The sequence below is a fragment of the Adiantum capillus-veneris genome, chromosome 16 (genome assembly GCF_014529385.1).
Source record: "Adiantum capillus-veneris isolate H3 chromosome 16, ASM1452938v2, whole genome shotgun sequence".
Taxonomy (NCBI): Eukaryota; Viridiplantae; Streptophyta; class Polypodiopsida; order Polypodiales; family Pteridaceae; genus Adiantum; species Adiantum capillus-veneris.
The window spans coordinates 79035274-79059652 of NC_140946.1; positions in this window are offsets into that span (position 1 = coordinate 79035274).

The window sequence follows — 24379 nt, forward strand, 5'->3', positions numbered from 1 at the left end:
ACATCTGCTTTCCTGCTTGTCAAATCCTCCTTCAAGTCATAGATTAATTGCCCATCTCCTAGTGGAAAATCTAAAACATGAAACTTGCGACGAGCCCTTCTTTTCCTCTTCACCTTGACATCCTCGCCTTCATGGCTCTTTCCCTTTTTCTTACTAGGACCAGGGGCACTTCTTCCTTCCTTATCCTCTATGGTCCTCTTCCCAATAGGCATCACTAATGTATCCTCTAGCTTTTATGCCTTCTCCAAGGTGACTACACTTATCACTTTTTTCTTTCCCTTTTCCTCCTTGGTTAATCCACTGGTTCCTTCTTCTCCCTTAATGTGGATGCCATAATTATTTGACCTAGTTAGCATCTATCTTGGCAATGGATACATGTCTCCCCCATCCTTGGTGGCTTATCACATTGTGGGCTAGTGTGTCCCAACTCTCCACAATTATAACATGTATGCGTCTAGATCCAGAACCTACCATTGCTTTGTCCAACACCATTCCTGGGCCTTTCTTCACCTCCTCGTTGATTTGCAAACCTCCCTTGACCTCGATTATTTCCCACTTGACCTAGCATGTTTAGGCTGAGATTCTTCATTAAATCTACCACTTGCCTCATGTCTTACCTTAGCCCATCATCTTGCACTGCTATAGTGATCACTGCTGGCATAACTTGAGGAGTAACAGAAAGCATTGGTTCATGATGAACCCTTGGCATGCAACCTTGCAAAGAATCCATAGGCTAAAATTCAAACCTCATGGGCAAAGACTCTACTCCTAGCTGGCTTCCTTAGCTTCCACTCTTTTTTCCTTGCCACCTCCAATGCATAATCATATGTCCTAGGATTCTTTAGCTCCACTCTCCAGCGTATATTCTCCCAAAGACTAGCCAAGAACCTGTCCTTCTTCATCATGTCAGGTGGGGGTACCTGTAGTGCTAAGGCCTTGCACATCCGCTCCCATGCAAATGAAAACTTACGTATGTATGCATCTACTGGCTCACCTTCCTTTTGCACCAAACCTTGTACTTCTTGCCACACTTTGTCAGGATCTTCTGTCTTCACAAACTCCACTTCCAATCCATTCCTTAGATTGTCCCAAATCAATCTTACAGGTGGATCAGCCACACACAACTCCTCTTCAAATGCTTTGGACCAAACTCGTGCATTACTCTTTAAACAAATCTAGAGAAGACGTAACATCTGTGTCAGGTTATGAATCTGGTTGCTAATGCAGGCAACCTCCATATTTTCCAAAAAGTCTTCAACATTTTCATCACTTCTTCCATGAAATTCCGGATAAGAGAAAGCCATGGCTACCCAAGTTACAATGCTTTGAGAACCCCTTCGAACACATGTGTAAGAACCCAACACTTCTGCTGACCAATCCCCATAAACTTCAATGGAGCTCATTTTGAGATAAGGAAAAACACATGCACATCAAATGAGCTTTCATAGTTAATCATTGGAATTACAACAACAAGCAAAGGGCATTCCAATATCTCTCTTAATCTTCTTGGCCTGAATATATAGACTATGCGCTACTGGAAAAAATCTTCCTGGACACATGAACATTTATCTGGATTCTTTGTGTTAAATGAAAAGGAGTGAATTGCGGTCCGTTTTGATCATCCATTAAAGCCAACCATGCAGCTCCCAAGAAGGCATATCTGACTTATCCTCTGATTTTGCCAGAATTTTAGCAGCATAACAACATAAATGGTTCAAAAGACCAAAAAACCAGCCATCACAACTTGAAAAAAATTTGGCAGAGTTTTCCTAGAAATAGAGCAGTAAGAACCCAAAATATAAACTGTATATGTATGCATAACCTGCCAACAATAGAAGCTGAGCATCAAGTAGGAATCACTAGTACATAGCCTACGGCGAGGTCACGAAAAGGGTGCTCCAGCCACATGTATCACCGAAAGGATATCACATTTGAGAATCCCCTAGCTCAGTAAAACCTCACGTTATCAACCCTCTCATGAAAGCGTATGCAAATCTCGTATAGTGAAGTCTCACAAATGACTATCTTCCAGACCAAGTCTCAGAAATGGCTGGGACTGCCAAATAAAACCAAGTATGGCTTCACAAAGGTGTACCATGGCAGTATCCACAAGTAATGTACAATACAAGACAATGCGCTCAAACAGGTGCCAAATGATGCATGCCCACAGCAACTACAAGTGACTCCCACTTGCAGTGTATCACTCCACTCCAGCTACCTATACCTGTGTGAATCACCTGGACATGTACCTCTACCTATCCCTATCCTTGTAACCTATAACCTATAATCTGTAATCCCGAATCTCAAATCTTGAATCTCGAAGCAGAAGGTACTCGAAGAAGATCATCCGTGGGGGCACCAAAAGAATGTGAGCGGGATGGAAACACACACAATGCCTCTTTCATGACCCGACACACACTCTTGGAATGATACACACACACTCTATGGGGCACCACTCGGCTTACACAACCCACGTGGTCGAGATAGGGAACACACCGATGGAGTGACAGAAGAGAGACTCTCCATTTGCCCACTCCACAAAGAGAGACACACACGCGCGCCCAAAAAACCTAGCTCAAAAGAGGAGAATTTATAATGTCTAGATACAATTGAGCCCGGGCCAACACCAATGGGGAAAATAGCTCACACAATATGGGTAAAATATGGCAAATACAATCACAAATTGAAGCAGAAGCTTCGCTCATAAGAGGAAAATTACACAGCCAAAACAACAAAAAATAGTGAGAAATTTAAAAAAATGGATAGCACCATCGTGTTCGCAACAGCCCAAAACCCCAGTCTACAATGCCAAAGTGCTGAGATCTGACCTCGGATGAGTAGTCTATGGCCAAAACAGGCTCCAAAAACAACAAAAACTTAGTTGCGGTTGTTCCTCCTCTTGTCTCAGGTTTTTCACTTCCCTCATTTTGCTTTATTACTTGGGCACCTTTGGCCTTTTAGTTGATCTCAAACGGACCCTGAACAGGCCAAAAAGTGGCCTCGTAGTGCATAGTTGTCACCCTGCTGCATCCATCCGCACACCTGGTGATAGCCGTTTTTCGGCTCTTTGTAATTACCACAGTGAGTTACCTCACCCTACCAAAATCACCCAAACACTGTGGCTATCTCTACCATTTCGCTGTACATAGGCGTGCGTTAGTCACGGGACTTTTCCCATATCTTCTTAAAAAACCCTCAATTAGCTAGTCATTGGGCTAGTTGAGCCAAAAAAAATAAAAAAAATAAAAAATATAAGTATTTTATGTCCCATGCGTATGTAAATATTTCTTTGTATATAGGGCCTAAATAAAAGATTTTTTCATAATTATTTTGGTATTTATTTAAATATTTCTACCTAGGTGTGTGTTATTTATGCTCTGTACATTGCCTCACCATTGCCACAATTTTTCTTACCATTTTTCATACTCTTTATTCCATATAGAAATATTTTCATGTAAGCTTCTCTTATATTTGGTGTAACTCCACCCCAACAAAAATCCAAAAAAACTAGTTTTATTTATGTGTATATTTTTTCACTATTGTGATTTTTCCCTTCCTACATCTATTTTGTTTTTTTTTCTAAAAAATTAGAACACCAAAAATATTTATCTTTTTATGGTAGCCTCATAATGAGAGAGATTTCTTTTGACCCCTTTATATTTTTTCCACTTATATTATTTATATTTGACATGTACAAATTTTTTAGACCACTCAATATTTGATTTTCTTAGTTGTACTATTCACTTATATCATAATCTCAACAATATCTTCAATTATAGACCTACCAAATAAGGTCAAGGGTAGGTGGCATGCATACATGCACTATGGAGGGCTCACTCTTGGAGGTATTCAAAAGAATCATCCAAAGAAGGACCCCACAAGGACCTTGTGCAGTGGAAAAAAACGGTCGGTTTTGCTGAATTTTTAAAGTTCACTTGCTCTCCGAATTTGAAAAGGTGATGCAAACAAAAGTTGTAGCTCGTGGGCTGAACTTTTGCCTCAAATTTTTTCATATTTTTTTGAGCTACAAGCTGTGAGCTATGATTTTATTAGTGGACCCCAGTTTTCCCATGCTATGCAGCCACACTCTCTCTTCCACTTTATCATTTTCCTCTTTCACACACACTTCTCCACTCATCATCCCCACCTCTCTCACCACTCCTCTCTGCACCCTACTCACCTTCTCCTCAACCTTGAAGAATAAGAGAAACCATGGTGAACTCATACCTCCCACACACAATTCCATTCCAAAATTGACCACCTAGTCTCATTTTTCCTCTTCCAAATTACCCATATCTATAAAAAAACCACAAAATTCAGCCTCTTCTCTTAAAAGACAGCATCATGGTGGTTGATTACTTAGCTTCAATTACCTTGTCTCTCAAGGAAGGTCAAGAGTGGAGAAAAAATGTACCGTCAAAGCTAGTGGACCGTCAACAAGCGTCAAAATTAGCCCTACTCAAGACACTTGGAGCATCAACCTTGTAAGAAATCCACCTTTTCTTACCTCTTAAGAGTTTTTCTTCCTTATTTGTATCCTACATGATACTCCCATTGTAAATATCCAATTCCATTTGTAAATTAATACTAACTCTACTAACACTAACCCACTATGAAAAGTCCTATCACCTCCATTTCTCTCCTCTCTCTTTCCCCACCAACTTCTTGATAATTCTAAGCAAAAGAAATTAGATAAATTGCTGAAAATCTAACCCAACCATGGTTAAAGGAGTAACCCTAGCCTTCAAAATTGCTATAAAAGGAGGGTGTAGCTAGCACAAAAAGGGGAGCCATAAGCAAGAGCACTGTGCTATAGCTTGAGAAGCCAAGCTCAACCTCTCTAGAAGGAGCTCTTGAGTGGAAGCTCATTGTCTTATGCACGTGCATGTGTTGTAATAGGGGATTAGTAAGGGAACTCTATGCCATTGTAAGAGAGAGAGTGATCATTCAATTGAGAGTAGGAAATCTATCACTTGTCATACTAGTGTAAGCCCAACATTTGCTGAATCAAGGAGGGTGGATTTGGACCAAGCTTGGATACTGTGTCTCCCTTCCAACGTGAAGTAATGGACAACAATGATGCGTAAGTGTCTTGGTGTTTTTTGTTAAGTTCTTGATAGCTTGTCTCTGGTGTTGTCATCAATCTAGTCATAAATCCCACATACTGTAAGAGGGCGACAGGGTGGAGAGGACTCCCCTGGCCTTAAGACAGTGATTGGGGTGGCTTTTCTTGTGATGTGTTGTGGTGAAATTTACGCAAGCTATGTTGAACAAATACTAATCTCACTTTGATTTGTCATGACAGATTTGTAAGGAGGTATTAATGCAACAAGCACCCCCTCCCCCTTTCTCTTTCTCTCTCCCTCTCTCGTGTTTTAGTGTGTGAGAGTGTTCCATTGGTGTTAGGGTTAGTGTAAATTCCTTGCTTGTTTGTGGGTTGCTCTAACGATTCTCCTCTTTTGCATCCTAGTTCGCTCTTAAACTAGGTGGTGTCCCTTGTGTTGTTGGGATTTGACTGTGGGTGTGTTGTTTTGGTTTGTGTTGTGTTGTGCCCCAGCCCCATTGAGCAGCACGGGAGCCTTGAAGGGTGTCTAGAGGTTGCTCTTCTTGTTGCCCGCCCCGGAACGCTTCAAATTGTTGCCCCCACTGAGGACCGGCTTGTGTATTTTTGTGTAGAATCAACCTGTAGCATAATCAAGTAGTTTGCATGAATCACGAAAATTTGTATGATCCCTTCATTCCCATTGCAAGGCAAAAGGTACACATAATTTTTAGTACTAAGTTGCAATTTCAACGTGTCATTCGTAGAATTTTAGGTCCTCTTAGGTTGGCCGAGATAAACGCTTCAGTAAATCCTTTTATTTTGCCTCTCATTAGGTACGACCTTAGTTTGGACGTCTATATTTTTGTTTTGTTTTAAGCATTAGGTCATGCATATACCATGGATAATGGCCCAGAAATACAGGTTTTTCCCTTTCATTTCACTCCACACATTAGAGTAAACATTGCAATTAGTAGGAAAATCCATTTTCAACAACGTATGGTGTTCATGTTTGGTGCCCAAAGAGTAGGAGAAATTCTCGCATCACCAAACCCTGTCATCCTACCTTTTATTGATTATCATAGGTCATTTGATGTGAATATCTTTATTTTGTTGTAGAATAGATTGCAAGCTAGAAAACATTATTGTGTAAATCTTTTTAAGAAAGAAAAACAAAAACGGGTGTCACTTTGAAATCAATTCAATGGAAAGCCAACGCCAAATGTCTGGGTATCCTCTTTTCTTTGGAGAGCCTGGAGAGGATGCAGAATTATTTTTAGCGAATTTCAAGATGTCTTGCCGTATCAAGAGGATAATAACTAATCAAGAACGTGTAGAAATGTTTGAGGTGGTCCTTAGGAAAGATGATAGCACTTGGTTTGACTCTTTGCCTGAGGAAGTTAAGGGGCCCTTGAATCTGCAACAGCATTTGCAAAATTTTGTCCACACTTGTCATACAAAGGGAGCTTATAGAGCCCATGGCACAAAAGGCCAGATGCAAAAATTTCATCACCAAAACTGAGATCATGAACTGTACATCTGTCATCCACAAATTTGAATACAAGTCCAAGTCTAGCAAGTGCGGATACAGACAATAGATTCTTCTTGATCCCAGGTACATAAGTGCATCAACAAGTGTGAAGGAACTACCATTTGCAACAGTAAGCACAATCTTTCCAACTCCCTGAACCGTATAAGAGGCATTGTTGGCACAAGTGACTGAATTCCCATGAGGGACAGACTCGAGAGAGATAAACAATTCACGATGTGAGGTAATGTGCTTTGTAGCACCACTATCGAAATACCACACATGTGAATCTGCAGCAACTGACAAGCATGCATCATGGACAACAGGATTGTAAGTGCACTCTGCGCTAAAAGCCCATTCTGCATCAACATCAGCATTACAGTCTCCTTTCACAGAAGAATCAACAATGGCTGCATTTGTAGTGGAACCAGCATTTGCAATGGAACCACCCTCTTTCTTCTTAGCCTCTTTGGCCTTCAACTTAGGATACAACTTGAACAATAATGGCAACGCATCTTCTTTTTGCTCTTGTCACCAGAATTTCCAGACGAATTGCTGCTAGCAGAAGCATTAGGAACAAAAATTTTTCCACTCGCAGTAGAACCATAAGAAGTGGCTACATTACTGTTACCACCCTTTCTTTGAGAAGCAATAAAAGCCTGTTCAACTGCACGCTGCCTAGTCCTGTTTTTTCTGGAAAGTGACCTTGCAACAGCAATGTGCATAATGCATCAAACTTGACAACTTCTGGATTTCCTTGGGTCATAAGTCTCCAAGTACTAGCAAAAGTCTGGTAAGAATCTGGTAAGGCATCAAGAACAGTCTGCACGAGGGAACTGTCTAAAATAACGTTTCCTACAGAAATAAGTTGTTCATTGATATCCTTGATACTAGCAAGGAAAGTGTCCATATCATCTTCCTCATGCATAATCTTAGACTCCAACTCTTTACGCAGCAAAGCAATTTTAGCCTCATTGCGACTTGCATAAAGACCACCCAAAATATCCCAAGCCTGTTTTGCAGATTTTGTTGAACGAATGTGAGGAACAATGGTGCGCTTCACAGACAACGCAATTAATGCATGAGCCTGCGCATCCTTAACATCCAAACGAGCTTGTTCTACCGTAGGCAAAAAAACTCTAACAGCAGCAATCCTTGCAGCAAGACCTGCAACATCCTCAACATCGCCTACATCTTCAGAACCAAGACGTACATCAATGCCCTGCACAATGTTCCAGACGCCCTTTGACACAAGAACATGTTGCATCATATAAGCCCACGTAGGGTAGTTGTCCCCATACAACCTGTCCTCAGCAACAACAAATATCTTGAACACATCTGGGTTGTTGTTGTCAGCCATGGTAAATGTTGCACCTGATGTGAAAACTGTCCGAAAATAGGAGAAACAGAGCGGGAACAACACGTGCTATATAGCACAAACCGTCCTGTTATGCAAAAAATGGAACTGACAAAAATTCTGCACAAAATGACGAAATATCCTATGCAGTACTGCTTGTAGTGGAAACGGAGGCCGAAATGAGCCGTGTCCATCGGCCATTTGCACTTGTTGTAGACACTCTTTGACATTATGTTTATTTCTGAACCATGGTCAATCAAGGCAACAAATGGCTCTTCAAGATCACCTACCTTGACCAAAGTTTCTGTAGTAGCCCTTGCCCAATGACTTCGTGAATAGTAACTCCTAGGAATATCTTCAACTTCTTCATCATCATTTGAGAAATGCACTTGCTTCACTCTCCCACTAGATTGGTAGCATCCTACCACAGCTCCATCATTCTCCTTATTTTGCAGTTGCATCCCTTGTGTCTTTGAGGTTTCCCCTTCAACCTGTGGACGAGAAACTTCAGCAAGGGTTTTCCTCTTTCTCTTGATGATGTCAATGATCTCCTCATGGAATTCACGCTTTGCAATGCCAAGAACTTCTCCCAGAGTAAACTCAATCTTGCTATTCAAGATCCTTTCCTCCAAGACTTTCTTTAAATCTGTAGCAACCTCAATATCAGATTGTAGTTTATAAGTTGGGCCTTTTGTCTTACCTTTCGTTGGCTCTTTCTTCTTTCCTGTTGTAGACTCCTCCATGAGTACTTCAGGTGGAGATGCTCCTTGTGTTGAGGGTGACTGAGAAGGCATTGAGTCGCTTCTTCCCCCACTTCTAGAAGCTCTTTTTGATGGTCCTTCATCAACATTCACACGTCTGCGCTTCTCTTCTACAATTGCCTCATTTTGTTGGCATTTTGTAATGTAGGCATGCACTGACAATGAGTCCACTGGATCATTCCATCCTGTTTCTAGACGTATGCAATCACCTGCTTCATGTAGAATCTCTTTTGTAAGCTTTCCCTTTTTAGCTAATTGCATGACATTTGGCCAAATTTGACCATGATGGTCATTCACTTCTTCATCACAAAACTGTTCAATTTTTACTCCATAAGTAGCTGCCTCAACTGAAGAGGTGGCATGCTTGGTTGCCATATCTTCAACTAAGGTTTGCATTCCCCCCTTCCCAAAGTTAGTTCTCAAGGGTAGACCTGTCTCTCTTAAGTGGATTTTACCATCCTTAAAAAAGACAACATCTTTTGACAAAGCATCACTAAAATCATCACAATCCCTTCTTACATGGTCTGTACTATCACACCAAATACATCTATTAACAAACCCTTCTTTGGGCTGTTGTCTTTGCCTAGGAAGTGGCCCTGATGGTTGGCCTTTTTCTTCAAGCTTTGCAAACTTCACCTTCAAGTCACGCATTCCCTTCAGAAGCTCATCTAGCACGGACTCATCAAACTTAGGAGCGATAAAAGTAGGCTTTACCATTTTGTCAGAAGTTGAGGTGGAAGGACTTGTAGTGTTTACTACCATCTTGTCCCTTCTTCTTTGTCGTTTGGCAAGCAGTGAGACAGCACCTTCAACCTCATTCCAGTCGGTCTTTAGTCCTTGCTCAGCATCTTTATCTTCAAGAAGAAGCTCCAAATTTTCTTGAAACTCTTTACCTGCAGCTTGTAAGAAAAGATCTGTCTTCTCTTCATCTAGTGTGGCCCTTTCTGTCCTAGTGAGTTGTGCATAGCGCCGCTCAAATTCCCTAAGTAGCTCTGTTATTGATAGTCCTTGCTTTGGCTTGACTACCCATTCTAAGAATGTCCTTTTGGTCACTCTCTCAGAGTCCTCCATGAAATATTCCTCCTTTAAAGCTACTTTGAGTTCTTCCCAATTTCTCCCATGCCCATCTTTAATTGCCCTAACATGCTCCCTAATTTCTGGAGAAACAACTAGCTCAAAGCTTTGAATCATCTCACCTTCTGACACGCGATGCAGCTCCATCTCCTTCACATACTCACGTAAGTACTTGGTTACATCTTTGCCATTGAACTGATCCATTCTGTTGACGACCACTTGTATGGCCTTCATTGCTGAAATCTCCCTTCTTTCAGTAGCATGTTGTTGTTGCATGAACATTGCAAATGCTTGAAACATTTGCATTGTTGCTGGGTCAAAATGCATACCCTGTTGCTCAACATGATCACCCATGGTTACCCACAAACTCTCACCCTAGCACATTCGCGTCGGGTTCACCAAAAATATGTCGAGAAATTTGCGATCTTGCCAAGAAAGCACCGGGCTTATGGCTGTGAGAGTTTGTGAGAGAACTCAACAAAAACTATATGAAGGAGTTAAACCATAGATGCCATGAAGACTAGGGTTTGAAAAGAAGTGTAATCAAAGAAGACTCACCCTTTCTCTCTTGCACTCACACACACAAAGAAATAACGCAAAAGAGAATGTCAAAACAATACAAAGATGAAAACATCAAGGCTATGGTCATATCGTATCATGGGTAATATGAAAGGGTTAATGGATGAGTTAATGGCATTCAATCTTGGCTGACCAAATAGGCTACGAATTGTTCTTTGGAATTATAGTTTTGTGCTTACCATAATATATATATTTTGTCTAGTGATTGGGATTAGTTGTGTGCTGCATGATGTGGGCAGACTGGGGTCCAGTATTTTGATCATATCTCCTCAACCGTAGCTCCAAATAAAAAAATAAAAATATGGGCAGAAACTTCAGCTCATTAGCTACGATTTTTATTTTAAAATCATTCTCCAATTCGGATTGGAATCTTGTGTAAAAAATTCATCAAAATAGGATCCATTTATGGCAGCAAAAGTCTTCATGTGGTCTCCTTAGCCTTGAATTTCATTTAATTCCAAAGGACACCTCATGCCATATGAAAGCATGACATTGCTCCTTGACAAAGTTTTGTAATCATACTTACAATAATGCATTAAAATAAGTGTATCTTTGAAATCATGCCACCTAGTGTCCCACTAGGATTTGATTCTCCCCTAGTAGCTACCTATTTAAAAACAAATATAAGAAAAGTATAAAAAATACATAGAATATATATATATTGGAGTTTACCCTAGATATAGGATCTATCTAGGGTGTGAGATGATAATGAAATAGTAGAAATAAAGAATCAATGCTTTTTGCCCCAAGTTAAAGAGGCGGAGCTATTGATGCTTTTCCCATAGTATTTTCTGATGGTAAAGTAAGGTTATGTTATCCTTGAGAAAAATAATAGGATGAGATAGAAGGCTTATTATTATACTTAAATATGCATATGTACATTATAGAAAAGATAATTATGTATCTAAAAAATTACAAGATAACTCTTGTAGCATGCGTTCCCGCTATGTACGTGTCACAGCACGACAGCGGGCAACAAGAAGAGTAGCCTCTAAGCACTCTTCTAGGCTCCCGTGCTGCTCAATTGGGTTGGGGTTGGAAAAAAAAACAACAACACACACACAAACCCACAACCTAACCCTACACAAATTTGGGGCACCACCTAGTTTTGGATGCGAACTAGGACGTGTAGAGAGAGAGAGAGAGAGAGAGAGAGAGAGAGAGAGAGATAGTGCTCGGGATGCTTTGAAATGTATCGGCAATGATGTAGCAGACACAATTATATATGTGAGAAAGAGAGAGAAGGGGGAGGGGTGCTTGTTGCATTAATACCTTCTTACAAATTTGTTATGACCAATCAAAGTGATATTAGTACTTATTCAACATAGCTTGAGTAAATTACACCACAACACATTACAAGAAAAGCCACCCCAATCCCCGTCTTAAGGCCAGGGGAGTCCTCTCCACCCTGTCGCCCTCTTACAGTATGTGGGATTTATGGCTAAATTGATGACAACACCCACAGACAAGCTATCAAGAACTTAAAAGCACCAAGACACTTACACATCATTGTTTTCCATTACTTCACGTTGGAAGAGAGACAAAGTATCCAAGCTTAGTCCAAATCCACCCTCCTTGATTCAACAAATGTTGGGCTTACACTAGTAGGAGAAATGATAGATTTCCTACTCTCAATTGAATAATCACTCTCTCTCTTAGAATGGCATAGATTTCCCTTGCTAATCACCCCTAATACAACACATGCATATGCATAAGACAATGAGCTTCCACTCAAGAGCTCCTTCTAGAGAGGTTGAGCTTGGCTTCTCAAGCTATAGCATAGTGCGCTTGGTTATGGCTCCCCCCTTTTTGTGCTAGCTACACCCTCCTTTTATAGCAATTTTGAGGGCTAGGGTTACTCCTCTAACCATGGTTGGGTTAGATTTTCAGCACTTATCTAATTTATTTTGCTTGGAATTATCAAGTAGTTGGTGTGGATAGATGAAGAAGAGAGAGAGGAGAGAAGTGGAGGTGATAGGACTTTTCATACTAGGTTAGTGTTAGTAAATTAGTAGAGTTAGTATTTTTATTAATTTACAAATGGAATTGGATATTTACAATGGGAGTATTCATGTATGATACAAATAAGGAAGAAAAAACTCTTAATAGATAAGAAAACATGGATTTCTTACAATGTTGATGCTCCAAGTGTCTTGAGTAGGGTCAATTTTGACGCTTGTTGACGGTCCACTAGCTTTGACGGTACGTTTTTTTCTCCACTCAAATCCTTCCTTGGGAGCCAAGGTAAGTGAACATGAGAAATCAATCACCATGATGCTGTCTTTCAAGAGAAGAGGCTGAATTTTGTGGTTTTTTGATAGATATGGGTAATATGGATGAGGAAAAATGAGACTAGGTTGTCAATTTTGGAATGGAAGTGTGTGTAGGAGACATGAGTTCACCATGGTTTCTCTTATTCTTCAAGGTTGAGAAGAAGGTGAGTAGGGTGTAGAGAGGAGTGGTGAGAGAGGTGGGGATGATGAGTGGAGAAGTGTGTGTGAAAGAGGAAAATGATAAAGTGGAAGAGGGAGTGTGGCTGCATAGCATGGGCAAATTGGGGTCCACCAATAAAATCATAGCTCACAGCTCCTAGCTTCAAAAAATATAAAAAACTTTTAGGTAAAATTTCAGCTGACGAGCTACAACTTTTGTTTGTATCACCTTTTCAAATTCGGAGAGCATGTGATCTTTACAAATTCAACAAAACGGACTGTTTTTTTCCAATGCACAAAGTCCTTGTGAGGTCCTTCTTTGGATGGTTCTTTTGAATACCTCCAAGAGTGAGCCCCCCATGGTGCATGCATGCATTCCACATACCCTTTACCTTATTTGGTAGGTCTATAATTGAAGATATTGTTGAGATCATGATATAAGTAAATAGTAGAACTAAGAAAATCAAATATTGAGGGGTCAAAAAAAAATGTACATGTCAAATATAAATAATATAGGTGGAAAACATATGAAGGGGTCAAAATAAATCTCTCTCATTATAAGTCTACCATAAAAAGATGAATCTTTTTTGTGGTCTAATTTATGAGAGGAATAGGGAATAGATGTAGGAAGGAAAAAATCACAATAGTGAAAAAATATACACATAAATAGAACTAGTTTTTTTGGATTTTTATTGGGATGGAGTTACGCCAAAAATAAGAGAAGCTTGCATGAAATTATTTTTATATGGAATAAAGAGTATGCAAAATGGTAAGAAAAATATGGTAATGGTGAGTCAATGTACATAGCATAAATAACATACCATAGGAAGAAATATTTAAATAAATACCAAAATAATTATGAAAAATCCTTTTATTTAGGCCCTATATACAATGAAATATTTACACAAAAATGGGCCATAATATACTTATATATATATATATATATATATATATATATATATATATATATATTTGGCTCAACTAGCCTAGTGACTAGGTAATTGAGGGTTTTTAAGAAGATATGGGAAAAGTCCCCTAACTCACACACACCTATATAAAGTGAAAGGGTGAGGGTAACCACAGCGTTTGAGTGATTTGATAGGGTGAGGTAGATCGCTATGGAAATTATAGAGAGTCGAAAAACGGCTATCAGTTTCTACGTAGAGATGGCCTCTGTCCACATGTAAGTGGCTATCATCCCCCTTGTCCACACATGGAGCCACCTCGGACACTATGTGAAAATGCACAAGCTCCAAAGTATCTTCTTGCCTAGTCGTCTCTAAATCTTTAATCACTGAACCAAACCCAAAGGTCTGTACTCTCACTCTCGTCAGCATGGTTATCACTGTAGAGAGGATCATGACTCAAGAAAGCCCTTCCCCATCTTTGGCCTCATTGTTTGAGTATTTAATTTCTACGTGTATGAGATATACACTTGGAATTGGCCAACAATGTGAACTCATGATACTCTCTTAAACGCTAAAACATTGCCTCTAGACTTTTCTTAATTGAAACTACAATAAATTAAAGAATTTATCAAACTTGATCATAGTTATATTAAAAAAAAGAAAAATTAGCAAAATACCCTTGAAATTTATGGAAATTCCCAAAATACTGCTCAAATTTCAAGGGTATTTTGGGAATTTCCAGTATACCCTTCCATCATTTTGGGATGTATTTGCCCCAATTTTAACATAGTCTAATGGCTATGACAATGGAGATCTATTTTTTGTGTCTTAGACAAATTATTCACAAATAGAGGCATTTGCCTCCAAAATGATGAATGATTTTATCTGAAGAGACCTCAATACCATCTCAAATCCTAAATATATCATCTTTTATTGAGGAGAAACAATCATCCTATAAGAGTTGCGCAAAAAATTATTTTAGATGTTTGCAAAGTTGATTAGGGGTATATGGGAATTTACCCTTAAAAAAAGGCTCTCGCGCATGTTGACAAAGTTAGACAGCTACTAGAATCGGTTTACGGTGCCGTGAACCCATTCCATCTGGCTCCTCCAGCATGCCTGAGAGACTTTTTTTTAATATAACTATGATCAAGCTTTACCAAGTTGCCAAGCTTATATAAAATATATATATATACAACAACAGTGCCCGCATCGCAACAGGGCTTTGATCTGCCATCACTTGCAATGGAAACTACCCGTGCTAAAACCGGCCCACACAACCATGGATTGGTTTGAATTATGATCTCAAATGTCATATGAACTCTTGCTAAAATTGATATTATCTAAAAAAATAAAAAAACCTTCATAGTAGCTTTGAAAAGCTCTAATTGGGAACCTATCGAAACCAGTTCGCACCGGCGCGGACTGGTTTTGATAGGTCTCACAAGAGAGAGCCCTGTCGGCGAAAACCTACCTGCAAGGTGAAAACTTGCCTGAAAATACCAACATCATTCCATTGCTTTGATCTAACCTTGTCTACAGTGAGCGACTTCAACTACACCTTCTTAATCTTCGCATAGTAGCAATTATAGACCGCGACAGAAACTAAGCCGTGTTCGATCTGTCCACTAGTTAAGTAAATCCAATGGGGGACCGATTTGAGAGAGATAGATTGATTGATTTATTGTCCGCGAAGGTCAGATAAGACCTATGGGACCAAAACAAAACAGTACAACAATTTCTTTTGAGTGAGATCATGGAATACATATCAGTTAAGGTCTGAGGGACCATCAGTAGGGAAAAACCAAAAGGAAAATAGAAAAACCTAAGGTTCAGGTGATGGGGAAGCCAATTTGGGAGTCCGAAACTCTTGGATGACCACTTGACCACCTCGATAGACTGCCCATTTACCTTGTTTACGTAGATAGAGAAAGAGAGAGAGTGAGAGAGAGAGAGGTCTTGTTGCACGTGCGGAGAGAGAGAGAGAGAGAGAGAGACGGGGGTCTCGTTTGCAATTGTGCTGTGTATGAGAGAAATGAGAGAGAGGGAGAGAAAGAGAGAGAGGTCTTGTTGCAGGCGGAGAGAGAGAGAGAGAGAGAGAGAGAGAGAGAGAGAGAGAGAGAGAGAGAGAGAGAGAGAGAGAGAGAGAGAGAGAGAGAGAGAGAGAGAGAGAGAGAGAGAGAGAGAGATAATTCTATTATTGTCCTCGGAGGTCAAATATGACCTGTGGGACCAAACGAACATGTCACATGGTGTGAGTGGAGGTCATAAGTAACTCTGGATGCTCAAAAATGGTTGAAATGAGAGTCGCAATAGAGAGTCCACATCATGGCTAGAAGAGGAAGGTATGTAGGGAGAGCTCATGACTGAATATATGGGGAAAAGAGGACCTAATGTGGTCAAAAGGTGAGCACTCAAGTAGTGTGTGGTACTCACTCTCTCGCACTTGACGAGGGCATAAGGTGAAAAGTCGATGAGACTCCTTGCCAGTGCCCCAACGTCTTCTCTCGCAACGTAGAGAATGCGAGCTAAGACGAATGGAGGCAATGGTGAGGATTGCACTCAATGGGATTGGCTCAAGGATGTAGGGATGGGTTCGCTTACCATGCTCAGAGAAGGATAGAGATTTGTAGTTTGGGGCAATGTGTGTGGTGTAATGGCTGAAGCGAGAACCTCCGGATTTATCCCAAGCCGTGATACATTGGCGTTGTAAGAAGGCCTCATTAACTTGGAAGTCGATCGACACATCCTTGAACAAGTGACATGCATCCCATCTTCCAAACCATTTCTTGATGTCAAACATCCACCCCGCACTTAGTATTTTGCTCTTGCATGTCTTTTGGACCTTTTGACTTGCTTCATATGCTATTCTAGGAAGTCAATACAAAGGGCTATATTGTGTCTTAAGCATGTACTCCACAAACCTTTGCATGCCCGAGACCTCAATGGGAAGCGATCCAAACTCAAGAAGTAAGAGCATGTAGGGTGTTTGTGTCTTGACCTGGAAAGAGAGAGAGAGAGAGAGAGAGAGAGAGAGAGAGAGAGAGAGAGGGGGATGGGTCTTGTTTGCAACTGCACTGAGAGAAAGGGAGAGAGAAAGAGAGAGAGAGAGAGAGAGAGAGAGAGAGAGAGAGAGAGAGAGAGAGAGGGATGGGTCTTGTTTGCAACTGCACTGAGAGAGAGAGAGAGAGAGAGAGAGAGAGAGAAGAAGAAGAAGAAGAAGAAGAAGAGAATTTTAAAGTCATAGGAAACTATCCCAAGAAACCTTAAAAACCTAATATCTAGATTCTATCTAACTAGGGAATTTTCAGTCATTTTCTCATATCATCGATGGCGGTGTTTACATGTACTTTGGTGGCTTCTTCACCCGAATGCCTCACCAACAGGGATGTTATATATGCCATTGCCTCTGCTATGAACTCACTTTTGACCGGTCGATGAGGCCCTTCTTTAACTCCTGTTCCATACTAAAGAGAGGAGTACAAGAGAATAGTCTTCTTGAGGGAGTTTTATTGATGATCTCCCAGAATGTCCTTGTTTTTCTCCAGAGGTTGGGGCTTTCTAGAAAACATATCCGCATAAGCTTCACTCCACTCAAAAGCTCTACGCTCACTTCTATCCTTGGCAACATCCACCAACAAGGCGTTCAATTGACCTTTGACGCTACCAATGAGAGAGTGGGCTTCACTACGGTAGGTTGAGAAATGAACTAGCAACAACTATGAGACATGATTGTTAATCCTGTGCAACCTGCACGTGGAACTTGGGTACTGGCAGAGGGCACTAAGCTACAACCATCTGAAGTTGAGATGTTGCGGCACAATTGGTTTATTCTTAAAGACACCCATGTAAGCATATAATGCAACTGCAATGTTAGAACTGGTGGATCTGTAATTAGTGCATTTCATCCCAAGTTCAGGGATCATAAGGAGGCTAGATGGAGCTAAAAAATAACAAGATATTTTCAAAAAAAAATTGCAGAGGGAAGAAGCGTGCATGCCACATTGGTGCATGAGGTAATCATTGTCCCCCATGCATCACATGTGTTCCATGTCTCTATAATTGGGTCATTGGAGAAAGGGGTAAGTTTTGAAGTTTGAGATTTTGAAGCCTTCGTTGCTTTCTGATAATTTTAGATGTACGACTCTTATGGGTTGAGGTGCTGCTTGAATCCAGCATGACATGATCATTTACTTCAATGTACCTTGTGCTCACATCAATTTGTCAAGGGGGTTGTCCATATTTTCTCGGAAATTGGTTTTGCTCAATTTTCTTTGCTCTTTGATTGGAAACCCCCTCGTTCTGCTTCAAAAAATTATATTACAATGTATTGGGAAACCTCTTCTATATTATGCCATGAATACTGCTACTCCATAGCTGCTGATGGAAAGATAACTGAAAATAAAGCAAAAAATAAATAAAATGAGAGAGCAATGAGATAGAGTTTGGTTGTATCAAATACATAATCTTTTGTGTTCCTTAGCACAATAAAAATGGAAAATGGAATAATCACTTTAAAGGTAGGAACACGACCTCTCAAATGGTTTTTCACTTCATCAGGATTGGTTCTTTTCACTCAGTGGGCACCTTTTCATGAAGGGATCATTTCTACCCAGTCATTCACAAAAAAAGACATGGGTTTTCAAATACAGATGTTATGAAAATCACAAGAAGTTATACTATGAGAAAGACGACATGTAGTGGATGCCATGGAAGCTCAGAGATTGGAAAGGAAGAGTATGTGACTTGAAAATGCAACAAAAAGAGGAAAAACCCTCACAAAATGGAGAGAAGGTGAAAAAAGTAGACGTTTGAAAAAACCAGTCGATTTATCATTAATGGCATTGTTTTCAGATCCTGAAAAGGGAAATTGTGTATCTTCTAGCTTCATTTTGTGAAATATAAAATGGAACAAAAGGTACGCATTGGACCCAAACTTTAATGTCAGCCATAAAAAACACCCAGATTTAGTGGTTTTAGCCGAAAGAATGGGACATTTAGTCGTTCTCCACTAAAATAGGACCATAAAGACCCACGGTAGAGAAGACAAGAGTGCCATGACTATTGGACTATTTCATCATCCTTAGATTAACAAACAACCCTTTTTTAGTCATTTTTGGTCCTGATCTGGTTGATATGCTTCACAATATCCAATCAAGTGATGGTCTTAAGAGAATTGAACATATCATGAATATGTCAAAACGAATCCAACTTTGGCCATTTTTTAGCATTTAAAGCGTATGTATGGGATTAAAGCATATCTAGATACATATCTCTAGATATTAAAAAAGACATCATTTACACTCTTTTCCTTTGTAATACACCTCAATGTTTGTTCTCAATCAAGTGACTTGATGGCAAACATATGTTTCTTCACTTTGAATTACTTCATTCCCTCTCTCTCTCTCTCTCTCTCTCTCTCTCTCTCTCTCTCCCCCCCCCCCCCCCCCCCCCCAAAACCAAATGACCATTTGTTTGGCTCTATCCCCCTTCAGGATATTTTCCTCTACTCTTCTAATGCTAGCTTCGCTAGTGTTGTTAGCTCCATTATACCTTCTATGGCTCTTTTTGCAAACAACATCCCCCTTGACTCTTTTATACAAAGCCAAAGTGCAGGTGAACACCTCCATGCACATGACATGGGTGACTTCACTCTCATTATTTACTCGTTCATGTTGTTGTAACTCTTCTAAATGACTCAAAGTAAAATTCCACCTTTTACATAGTACATACTTTCTTATTTTTGACATCATCGATGCATTTGAAATGCCCAAAACCCCCAAAAATGAATGGCTACATGCCCCATTTGGACACCCAAAAAGGTTGTTAAGCCCCAAAAAAGTGTCTAGAGGCCTTGCCCTGCGCCGGTCTAATCCCCCCCCCCCCCCATTTTCGCATCATGTGGGATAGGGCCTCCAGAAACATTTTTTGGGCCTAATGGCCTCTCTAAGTGTCCAAAGAGGGCATGTAGCCAGTTATTCCCAAGTTTTTTGGGCATCCCAAATGCATCGTTCATGTAAAAAACATCAAATTTTTGATGTATTTGAAAGTTATAGTATTATATATTGTGAGGTAATCTAGACTTCATGTTTATGAACTAAAAAATCATGATTTTTGGGATAAAACTTTTATCTTGTTTTGTTAGCAAGTGAAAACCTCTACATGGGCTCATTTTCCACCGACATAAAACTCTCGCCCTTGATTTTTAAGCATTGCTTTGTTCTCTCATCGTAGTCCGACACAAAGGGATAGGGCCACCTTGTAGTTTTTTAACCCCTCCATTTGCTTTGTTTGGGCTACATTCCTTATTCCCTGTACGATGCGATATTACTCATTTGTGACTCCTAGAAGTTCTACCATCACGCCATTCAAGCTTATGGACTCTTTTTTATGACAATGTGGGCTACTGAGCACATGTTTCTCATTCAGGTTTCTCCCCTCATTTGCTTTGTTTGGGCTACATTACTTATTCCCTGTACGATGCGATATCACTCATTTGTGACTCCTAGAATTTCTACCATCACGCCATTCAAGCTTATGGACTCTTTTTTATGACAATGTGGGCTACTGAGCACACGTTTATCATTCAGGTTTCTCCCCTCTCACCACGACATGATAACAGGTGTTTGAGAATCCAAGAATCTCTCCCTTTATGTTGTTTGAGCTACTAAACTCTTATTGATAACACAGGACGTCCAATCCACTTGCCACTAAAATTCAAAGTTCAGAAGCATCAGTCATCTAAGAAAGTAAGGGGGGCAAGCGTGGCTCCCCTTTCAGTTTTCCATTCATGTTTGCCAAGATGATTGCCAATCTCCTAAGACAAATCCTCAAAAGCTCAACTCACCACCCCCAAGTCTCCCATGCCAACCCCTCGGGATCTCAAGTCACCAAATCCCCCTCTTGAACCTCTTTCAATAACATTCAATCACAACAAAAAAGAATGGCAAAGTTTCTCTGAAGATTTTGAATCATCCCTTACAAAAAGAAAAGCTGACTTGGTTGGTTGATTATGTTATTCCACAAGAGTTGTACATAATTTTTTTCATTCTATCATATGAACTGACACCCTTTTTGAGATTATATTTTGGTATTAGAGTTTTAATACCAAGAATTCAATTCTTAATTGTGTATCATGGTGCCATTTAGATTTAAATGTACATAAAATATTGGTCACATCAATAAAGTAGAAAAGACATGTATCTTTTCAAAATGTAGTCATTACAATATTAGAGAAATCCACTTCAGCTTATAAAGTCCTTGCAAGTGGCTCAAGTGCAACTCTTTTTGGGGAAAGACATGTGATGTATAAGGTTTCATTCTCCATTATTGTGCTCACAACAATGTCATCAAATTTGAATCTACACTCACAGGATATTTTTGAATGTTTTATCCAGAAAGTTGAGAGATTCTTTCACATATTTTAGTCTCTAGCTTGATGTTACTATAAGGTTTCTAGGATTAGAGAATGGATGGACTATGATTTTCAATTTTAACTCTGGATAATTCTCCTCAGACTCTAGAGGGACCCAACTACCTAGCTTGCTTCTCCATCTCCTATAGTCATTGCCTAAAAGTAGCGATTGATAGCATGACTCATATGAGATAGGCGTAGAGTTTGAGATTACTCTACAACTCATATTTTTTCCAATATGGAAAGTCTCATCGGTACCCCAACCTTCTCTAAGTACAATGTCTAATTCAATTACATACAGTCTTCTATTGAGCCACATCATTCTTGTCCTCTACAAATCCATTGTTTTGAAACATGCTAGAAAGACATGTATAGGCAAGAACCATTGAATCTTTGTCCTGTTTAAAATCATGCTTTGAGACATAGCTTTGTGTATATATTATTTGAATTTAAATTTGAAGGTACTTGGTTTAGGGGCTTACCATTCTAATGATTATATGGTGGGACCATGAAAATCATGTTGTTCTTTATGTCCACCTTCTCTTGATGAAACCATGTACTCAGCAAAATACACAAACATAACAATTGTTTTGTAAAGAGCAATGGCTTGTCTACATCCATAACATGTGCAATCCCTTTGTGAATATCTTTGAATGCACTCTCAATAGTCTGTTGTTGGAGGGTACGCCACGAGTGGACGGTAGCATAGCAAGAACAAAACCAACAAGTCAATGTCTTTCGAGGGTGAAGCTTAAACCGTAGGCACATGGAAACAAGAAGATGGTTGTGAAACTACTTCTCAACCTTCTAAGACAATCTCTAATCAAGGAAATAAAATCCAAGAACTCATAAGTGAAAGCCAACCAACCTACGATGCTAATGCTATCCAAATCTAGGTCAAATGCATTCGAAATGTCATGAAACTCATAAGCTATGCTCTCCTTACTATGAGGACAATATCCTATGGATTGTGACTTGATAACCCTAATGTATAGTCCTATTTGCCATGAACCCATAGGTGCAAAAAACTCACCAAAAAGACACCTGGTTTTCAAGAAAACTCACCCGGAATCTTGTAGGAGCTCACTCCGCGTCGTAGTTGGACTCACACACTCTTGGCATCGAATGGAAGCCCTTGTCGTTGCTAACACAATGGTGGTGTCTCTTTAGTAATGGAATTTCTGTAGCACGAGAACAAATCACACTCTCACTCTTTCTCTCTCTCAGACATCACGCACAATGATAACGAGATTTGATTAATTCAAAAGTTGAGTTTAGGGTTACAAGAATTGACTTATAAACATTCCTCCATAGAGGCTCATTCCCACAAAGTCTAATGGCTGCTCAAATATTACAAAGGTATCGTTATGCTTCAAAATATAATAGTACAATGTATGGGGAAACCTCTTCTCTATTTTGTCGTCCATCACTCCCCCCCTACCGCCTCTATCTCATCCCTGAAATGACTGGTAGACTTGGCCTTTGGATTTAGTGAGAGTTGTTTTGCTTTCAGCGGAAGCCTGGTGGTTTTAGTAGCTTCAGGTATGAATCCTACCTGATATTCCCCAAAGTGATTGTTGGGCCAAATATCTTGCTATCATATGTAAATAACCCCATGTAGAAAGCTTCTTCAAAAGCTTGCATGTTGGCTGGGAAGAAACATGATTCTATGATACAGTAAGTGTAAAATCTTTGAAGATGCTTGTTTTGAAAGATCATATGTCATTGGTGTGACAGTGTTTTCCATTGATAGGAGTGTAGAATTCATCGCTTTAGAAGGTGCAAACACTTCAAAGCAAGACAACAAGGTTTTAAAATTTTTCCGGATCATGACGCACGTCAATTCTCGAGAGCCTCTGAAGACCTTAATGGTGCCCTTCAGGGTTTTCCATATAAGAGACACATATTCTCTCTCCTTCCATGGATGCACGCATAGACGGGTAGTTAAGCCATTTTGGATGAGCCTTCAGGATTCTAAAATGATTTTCCCAACTGCGAACACGAGGGACTAGGCAAAATAGGAGGTCATCTCTGATAATCTTTGGGGCCTCCACCAAGTATTTCAAAAATCCTGGGTACTTTATGAGCCAAGCTTTTCTCCATCTTTGTTGTGAGTCCACCACTCTACCTCCAGCCTCTGTATTCTTAACATCTACTTCATAGATCAACTCTATGGCTTCTGCTTCCACTCTTTTCCTGATTAGTATTACTTAATACTTTAGGAGAGGATATGGGAGTGTGGGTTGCATCCATTCCTTCCTAAGTACATTTGTGGTCAGCCATTGGACTCCTACAGAATGGAGCATTCTTAATTCCATTCCAAAGATGTCTTGTGGTCTCTACTGTTGTCTTCTCTATCAAAAGCTGGAGGCATGTCTCCTCCTCTATGGTCAGTGGTTGTGTTTGTTCTACCATTGTCTCCTCCTGTTCTTCCTTATGCTATATGTCTTCGGCACCTTCAGGATTTTCCATGGGCTTATCCTAGCATTTGTATCCATTTCACTATGCACTGGTTCTGATTCCTGTGTCCTTAAAATTTTTATGTCCTTTTGCAAGTCCATGATTTGTCTTTGCGAAAATGTGTCTCATTGAGTAGCTTCCTCTGCCATGTCAACCATTTTTTCTTGCAGTGTTTCTTGGTTCTTTTGAAGTTCTCCAAGTTGTTTCTGGAGAGCTTGGTGTCGGCTCTCATTATTTCTTCGGCGGCTAGAGACACGTCTGCCATATGCATCCATTGTCTTTGATCTAGCTGTAATTCCTTATGTAGGGTTGTGATTTGTGCTTCCAAGGCCTATATAACTTGGGCAACTGCCCTTGCCTTTGCCCTCACTGCCCTTGGTGTATCCCTTAGTCTTTTGATTGTCAGGTCCTAGAGCTCGAATCTTTCCTTCAGCTCTAGGACTTTGTCTTTTTCCACTTCTAATTCATCCAAGACCTAAACTTTTTGCTCTTGGAGATTCATGATTACTCCTGAGGATTTAATCATCTCTAGAATGAGAGTGTCTCTTTTTCTCTCAGATTCCCTTAGTGTTGTAGTAAGAGTGTCGATATCCTTCTCTGCTTCTTTGGCCTTCAGGTGGGTATGTTGTACCAAATTTTTCAAGTTCTCATCTTCCATTTGTATGTTGCCATCCCTGATACATAGCATGATGTTCTCTTCCGCAATGGTAAGAGATCGCCTCCTGATTTTGTCGAGTATTTGGTAGGCGGCTCTTATGTCATCTTCAATTGCTGCTACGAGGTTTTTGATTGTGGGTTTATTGATTAGACCAAACCAATGGAACT